Here is a 7,593-nt window from a genome sequence, read left to right as displayed (position 1 = left end):
GTGGTCTGTGAAACAGCAGCTTCGCAGTGCTGAGCTGGGATTAGGACCGGTGGGTTGCAGAGTTCAGGGTTCGATTCCAGAGGGGGACACAGCTCTTTTATCCCAGAGACAGGTGTTACTGTTCTGGATTTTTATTATAGAGGTGTATTGTAGACAGTGTAGTGTTGACAATAGTGTGCTGACGTCTCATGAAGGCTGTACCTTAACACTGGCACTCGGTGACACACTGTGTGCTAAATGCTCACCTGTACTGTGCTTTAGTACTTGAACCTGTGTACAGTTGTAATATTCAGACCAGTGAGCTGAACTCATGCCTGTACTGAGCTTTAATACTCAACAACACACCTGTGTGTTGAACTAAAACCTTTATTCTGCTTCAGAACTCAACCCTGTGTGCTCAGCTCTCACCTGTACTGTAGTTTAATACTCAGACACACCTGTGTACTGATTCTTCAACTGTACTGCGCTTTAATAATCAGGGACAGATCAGTGTGCTGAATTATCACCTGTATTGAGCTGCAATGATGACACTGACACACCTGTGTGACGAACTCTAATATGGACAGTTGTAACACTCAGACCTGTGTACTGAACTCTCTCCTACACTGAGCTTTAATACTCTGACACACCTGTGTGCTGAACTGTATTGTTTTAGTATTTGAACCTGAGTGCTGAACTGTTGCCTGTGGTGTTGTAGTACTCAAACTTGTGTACTGAACTCTCGGCTGTATTGAGCTTCAATACTTTTTGACACCTGTTTGACGAACTCTAATATGGACAGTTGTAATACTCATACCTGTGTGGTGGACTCTGTACACTGTCCTATAATACTCCATGACACATCTGTATGCTGAATTCTCAACTGTACTGCTCTGTAATAATGACAGTTCTGTGTGCTGAATTCTCCACTTTAATTAACGACTCATGGGTGTGCTGTGCTGAACTTTACTACTCAATGACAAACCAGTACTCTGTGCCGTTCCCTGTCCTGTGATTTAACACTCAAATCTGTGTACTAAACTCTCCTGTGCTGAATGTTAATACCCAGTGTTACACCAGTGTGCTGAGCTCTTGCCTGTAATCCAGCCCAATTCTAAATCCTGTGATAAACCTGTGTGTAAAACTGTGCTGAACTCTCTCAACTTGCTTAGACCAGTTATTAAATCTCGCTAACAAAAACTGACAGTATCAGAAAACTGTACAAATTTCATATTAAATGCACCTTTGTGAACGTGCTGTATGTTGGCCACATCCTTCCTGCTCACTAGCTGCTGTACACACACATGAAATGGGCACTCCTACCAGCCTTAATCCTTTCTGGTCTTTTTGAAGTGGCGTCTGTATTTCAATCGAAGCCTCACTGTCGCGTGTTTGACTGTTCAGAACAGTTTGACTTTCTGCTGGTCCGCTCCTCTGTTGTGAGAGAGCACTGTCTCCTTCTCCAAGGGATCAGCCAGGAAGGAGACGGGTCATAAACAGGCACTGATGTGGGTCTCCTCCACAAGTCCCATCCAGCAAGCACAGGTTGTGCAGCACATTTCACCCAGAACTGTTCAACATCTGTGTGCTGAGCTGACAAGTAAGTAGTGTTTGTGGGTAGAACAGTCTTGAAATCGAGCTGTTGAATTCAGTTCACCTGCACTCGATCAGATCACAAACACAGCCTGTGACACAGCATGTCCTCCAGAAATATAAGACCTGCAGGAATGTCTCTTTTATGTGTGATCTTCCATCAAATTTACTGCTCTTTTCCACAATATTTAAGGAATCTAAAAAATGTTGCTGTATTGGTTTCATTAAAATATTTAACATGAGTATAGTAGCAACATCTCTTGGTCAAGAACATGTTTACAGTGTAAGAGGGCTGCTTTCACGTCTGTTTTGTTGCCTCGTTCTGAACTGCAGACCGTGATGGTGATATGGTGTTGCTCAGACAGTACATTGAAACTTCATCTCTGTTGTGTTGTGAAGTGGAGGTTGTACAGGTGGTAGTTCATTGTCGTGTGAAACACTCATCGCTGGTTCAGTATAACCTGGAAATGTAAAAATAGTGTTGAAGTTCTCCTGTAATACTCACGTGTGCTGAACTAATCAGCTGTACTGAGCTTTGATGCTGAAAGGTGTACTGAACTCTGACCTCTACTGTTGTAACTCAGACCTGTGTAATGACCCTCACATGTACTGTTGTAGTACTGAAACCTGTAGACTGAACTCACCTGTACTGAGCTTTAATTCTGAAACATGTACCGACTTCTGATCCTGTACTGCAGTACTCAGCCCTGTGTGTTAATCTTTCCCCTGTATTGTGTTGTAATATTCAAGTCTGTGTTCTGAGCTCTTACATGTACTATTGTAATCATAACTGTATTCTGACCTCTTAACTGTACATTGTACTGTACTACTCAGATCTGTATTTTGACCTCACATGTACTGTTGTAATACTGAAATGTGTGTAATGACTTTACTGGTTTCCTGAAGTCTTGCTTGTACTGCTGTTTGTCTTATGTGCTGTACTGAGCTTCAGTTGTTTAAACTTATGTACTGAACTCTGTACCTGTACTGTTGTGATTCTCAGCCCTGTATAATGACCTTACCTGTATCCTGAAGTCCTGCTTGTACTACTGTAATAGTCTTGTGTACTGTACTGAACTCTTCTCGTACTGTTGTAAACGTGAGAGCTGTGTCCTGAACTCACTTGTACTGAGTTTAAATTCTGAAATGTGTACTGAACTCTACTTCTGTATGGTTGTAGTACTTTGAAGTAAAGACTGAACTCTGTTCCTGTACTGTTGTAATGGTCAAACCTGTATACTGCTTCTGCTTGTATTGTTGAAATAGTGAGACCTGTGTACTGAACTCTGCCTCTGTGCTGTAATAGGACTCTGATCTGTCTTGAACTCTTGCCTGTTGTGATCTTTACTGCTGCAGTATTTGCTGAAGTCTGCTCCTGTACGTTTGTGATAGACCTGTTGACTAGGCTTTCCACTGTTGTGCTGTAATATTTAAGTCTGTTTTTGTAGCTCTATGTACTACTGTAGGCAGAACTATATCCTAAGCTCATAGCTGTACATTGTACTGTGGAACTCATATCTGTTTCCTGACCTCACCTGTACTGCTGTATTATTGAGAACTGGGTACTGAACTCACTGGTGCTGCGTTTATTCTGGAACTTGAACTGAACTCTGCTCCTCTCCCATAGTGCTACTCCCCACTAATGCCCCTAATGTTGCTGTAGTTGTCAGATGCTTTACTCAACTCTGCATCTGTATTTTCATAGTACTTTGAATTATAGACTGAACTCTCACCTGTTCTAGGCTTATAGTCTGAACCATTTACTGAACTCTGCTCCTGTACTCTTGTCATACTCAGCACTGTGGCCTAAGAGAGCTGCAGTACTGTTGAAATATTCAAGTCTGTGTTCTGAGCTTTTCAATGTACTACTGTAAACAGAACTATATATTTAACTCCGCCGGCTGGAGTGTACTTACCATTAAGGTAAACTTTGTGTACTAAACTTTTTACCGGGGCTGTGCTGATGTCTACTCTACTGCTCCCTTATTGGTATATCTCGATATACTGCTGTAGTGCTCAGGCTTATGGCCTAAGTTCATAACTGTAAAGTAGTACTCAGCCCTGTGCCCTGACTGTGCTTGTATTGTAATTCTGGTCATGGTGGGCTGGACTCTGTACCTGTAGTGTTGTGATAGGCTCACTGGTGTTGTCCTCTCCTGTACATTGTTGTAATACTGAACACTCCACCCTTAACTGTCACATATACTGTCCAGTGTGCAGCCCTGTGTCCTCATCTCCCACACCTGCTGCAGTAACACTCCAGCCTTTTCCTGCTCTCTCTGACCACAGCTTTTATCTGTGTTGTGGCAGCACAGTGACTGACTGGTGTATCAGATTTATCATAATTTCCTGATTACAGATGGGGTCGGTGTAAGGACTCTGAACTCAATGTGGGTAAGTTCACCCCTGGGGCTCTCTGTACTCCAGCACAGAGCTGTGCCTGTTATTTGCACAACTCCCAGGGGTCCTGGTGTCATCTTGATCATGAAAAGCAACCTGACTGGAGAACAGCTGTGTCAGGAGCAGAGCTGGTGGAGCTGTGAATAAAGTCACTATGGGGAGGTGGTGAATATTAACTAAGGGGCTGGTCACACCACATCTCATGATTCTCACAGGCACGGGGCCGGTGTTCTCTCCTGTCACTGTACCCAAAGCCCCACGCTGCCGCCCCAGATAGAAAGGAAAAAGGGACCCTTATTAAAGTCACAGCTTCTGTTTGAAATCACTGCAGCAAGAGGCATCTTGCTCAGAGATGGAGGGAGGGGAAAGGCACTTACAGCCTTTAGCCAGCAGAGGGCAGGGTGTCTCTAAGCATCTACCTCTTCCCCCACCTTGATTCTCCAGCAGAGTGATCCCCTCCAGCCTGAACTACATTTCCCAGCAGGCCATGAGGGAATGGTGGCCAATAGGCTGCCTCCCCTGTGTTACTGATGCAGCTGTTAATTCTAGGCTGTAGCCAGTGTGTATAATGAGGGGGGTGGAGTAGAGCTCATGCAGAGGGCTGGGAGAACTGCATCACCCACAAGGACCTGCTCCATTCAGTCACCTGACCCCTGGGACAAAGATGATTGGTCAGAAGACATTTGAAAAGCAGGCAGTGACAGAGGGCGGTAGTGCTGTTGGAGGAGCAGAGGTAGAGAAGAGCTCTCGCCTCCAACACAGAAACCGATCTGGGACAGTTTGCAGGCCTACTGCTCAGTGGTCCTGGTGTTCAGGGCGCTGCAGGGGAGGGGGGCTGGTGACCCTCTGATGGGATTCACTCTGGGAGAATGAGGGAACAAGTAACAGCTGATCCTCATGACTGCTCTCACCTCCTGGCCAGGGGAGTCTCTCACACAGAAGCTAAACCCAGTAGTTTTTCATCTTTTTCAGCTCTGAGGGGACGAGGGACCTGCCCTGACCCACTGTGCAGTTCACAGTCCCCATCCTCCTCCTACTGCAGCTGAGGCACAGCTGGACAGCTCTCAGGACAGACACTCACAGCCACAAGATAGGGAAACAGGGCTCTTTATTCACAGTTTGAGATGAAGTGTTCCAGAAACCACAAGACAAACCTCTAGTTCTTCTCCCAACTGTAGCTAGACGTGCAGTCGGCTTCCCCAGGCCTCTGTGAAGACAAGTCAGACTCCCAGCTCCCAGGCTCAGCAGTCAGACCTCCTCCCCCGACACAGCTCAGCTCTGCAGCTCTTTCCTCCTGCTCTGCTCAGCACAACTGCTCTCTGTCCCCAGCAGCACCAGACTGAAGGCCTCCCCTCCTGCCTTTTAACTGTCTCCCCACCAATCGTCTTCCACCAATTAGGCAGGTGATTATAGGCTGCAGGTTGTTCTCCTGGGCCTCGTTGGGGATGATCCCATATAAAAATCAGACTTAAACGAGGGCAGGAGCTTGTTTTGGGTCTCAGGATTAATCTTGCTGGATGTCCTACAGGCTCCTCTGTGTTGGGGCTCAGTTGTTCCTAAAAAATCAATCAAAATAAAAGTTTAATTATGTGAATATTTGTGCAAATTAAACGAAAACCAAGCATCTTGTTTTCTACAGGTTTTGATCCCACAGCCTCTGTGTTAGAAGCCCAGAGCTCTTCTACTGAGCCACAGTGTCTCTGTGAGTCTGGGGCTCCTGTGTGCTCTTGGCCTTCCCAGCTCAGGGTTCGAGACTGAGGGATAAAAGACAGACCGAATGAGCTCTCCTTCAGGACAGGAGCCAGTGGAGGAGTGGAGATGGTGCTGAGCTCCTGAGCACAAGGTTGTGGGTTCAAGTCCTGGCTGAGAGCTGAGATGAATTTGCAGTGTGATCCTCCCCAGCAGTGAGAGGGTGAGAAATAAAAGCCCGCAGCCCTTGTGTCTTTATTTATCAGCGTGTTACTGTTCACAAAAATTAAATTAACAAAAGCTCCTGGTCCTTCCAGGATTTGAACCCACAACCTCCAGGCAGAAGTCCAGAGCTCTTCCCCTGAGCCACAGTGTGTCTTTGTAGGTGTGGGGCTCCTGTGGGCTCTTGGTCTTCTTCCCAGTTCAGGGCTGAAACGGAGGGATAAGAGACAGACCGAATCCCTCTCCACTCCGGGCAGCAGACGGAGGAGTGGAGACGGTGCTGGGCTCATGACCGCAAGGTTGTGGGTTCAAATCCTGGCCGGTCCCTGGTAAGTATCACCCAGGTGAGTATCCAAGGTAAGTATGTGGGCTGGGTAGACAGGAGGGGTAGACAGGGCTAGGCAGGAGGGTGGGACAGTTAGGTTGAGAGGGTGGGGTAGGTAGGACAGGCAGGGCCAGGTAGTGCAGGTAGGAGGAGGGTGGGGTAGACAGGCCCAGCTAGCAGGTGGGGGCAGGGGCAGGTCAGCTGAGAGAGGACAGGCAGGGCTGGGAGGTGCAGGCAGGGGGTTAGGTAGAGGGGGTAGATAGGGGTAGGCAGGGCTGGGAGAGGTAGACAGGTGCAGGCAGCAGGAGGTGGGTGGGGTAGGCAGGACCAGGTAGGGTAGAATAGCAGGGGGGTGGGGTAGGTTAGGGGAGACAGGGGGTTAGGTAGAGCTGGGAGGGGCAGGCAGGGTCAGGTGAGGCAGGAGGTGGCCTGGGCTGAGGAGGAGAGAGTAAGAGAAGGAGCAGAGAGGGGCCCAGGCCACAGGGGGGGGTCAGATAGGAGGGGTAGAGGGGGGTAGGAGAGAGGGTCAGATAGGGGGGGTTAGGGTAGGTAGAGTAGAGAGGAGGGTCAGGTGAGATAGGAGGTGGCCTGGGCTGAGGAGGAGAGAGTAAGAGAAGGAGCAGAGAGGAGCCCAAGCCACAGGGGGGTCAGATAGGAGGGGGGTAGGAGAGAGGGTCAGATAGGGGGGGTTAGGGTAGGTAGGATAGAGAGGAGGGTCAGGTAGGCAGGAGGTGGCCTGGGCTGAGAAGGAGAGAGTAAGAGAAGGAGCAGAGAGGAGCCCAGGCCACAGGGGGGGGTCAGATAGGAGGGGTAGAGGGGGGTTAGGTAGGGTAGAGGAGGCAGGCAGGGCTAGGAGAGGCAGGAGGAGGTAGAATAGGTGGTGGAGGATGAGGAGGGGGGGAGGTGGGAGGGTGGGCTGCTGTTTTCCATGTTCTCCCCTCCCCTATTGGTAACTAGTGTCATATATAATTAGTATCTGTAATATCATTTTTTATATATATATATAGTATTTAAATGACACTAGTCACTAATGGGGGGGGGGGGGGGGGGGGGGGGGGGGGGGGGGGGGAACATAGAAAAACATCAGCCCACCCTCCCACCTCCCTGTCAACACCCCCCCCCCCTCCTCATCCTCATCCTCATCCTCCTCCTCCTCCTCCTCCACCACCACCTACCCCACCCCCTATTCTACCTGCTCCTGCCTGCCTGCCTCTCCTAGCCCTGCCTACCTTCTCTACTCCACTCCTATCTGACCCCCCTCTGCTCCTTCTCTTACTCTCTCCTCCTCAGCCCAGGCCACCTCCTGCCTCCCCTGACCCTCCTCTCTTCCTACCTACCCTAACCCCCCCATCTGACCCTCTCTCCTACCCCCCTCCTATCTGAAC

This window comes from Lepisosteus platostomus, chromosome 5, assembly GCF_059453375.1.
Source record: "Lepisosteus platostomus isolate fLepPlt1 chromosome 5, fLepPlt1.hap1, whole genome shotgun sequence".
In the NCBI taxonomy this organism is placed as follows: Eukaryota; Metazoa; Chordata; class Actinopteri; order Semionotiformes; family Lepisosteidae; genus Lepisosteus; species Lepisosteus platostomus.
The sequence above is the reverse complement of the archived record's forward strand: the minus strand, read 5'-3'. Positions refer to the sequence as shown.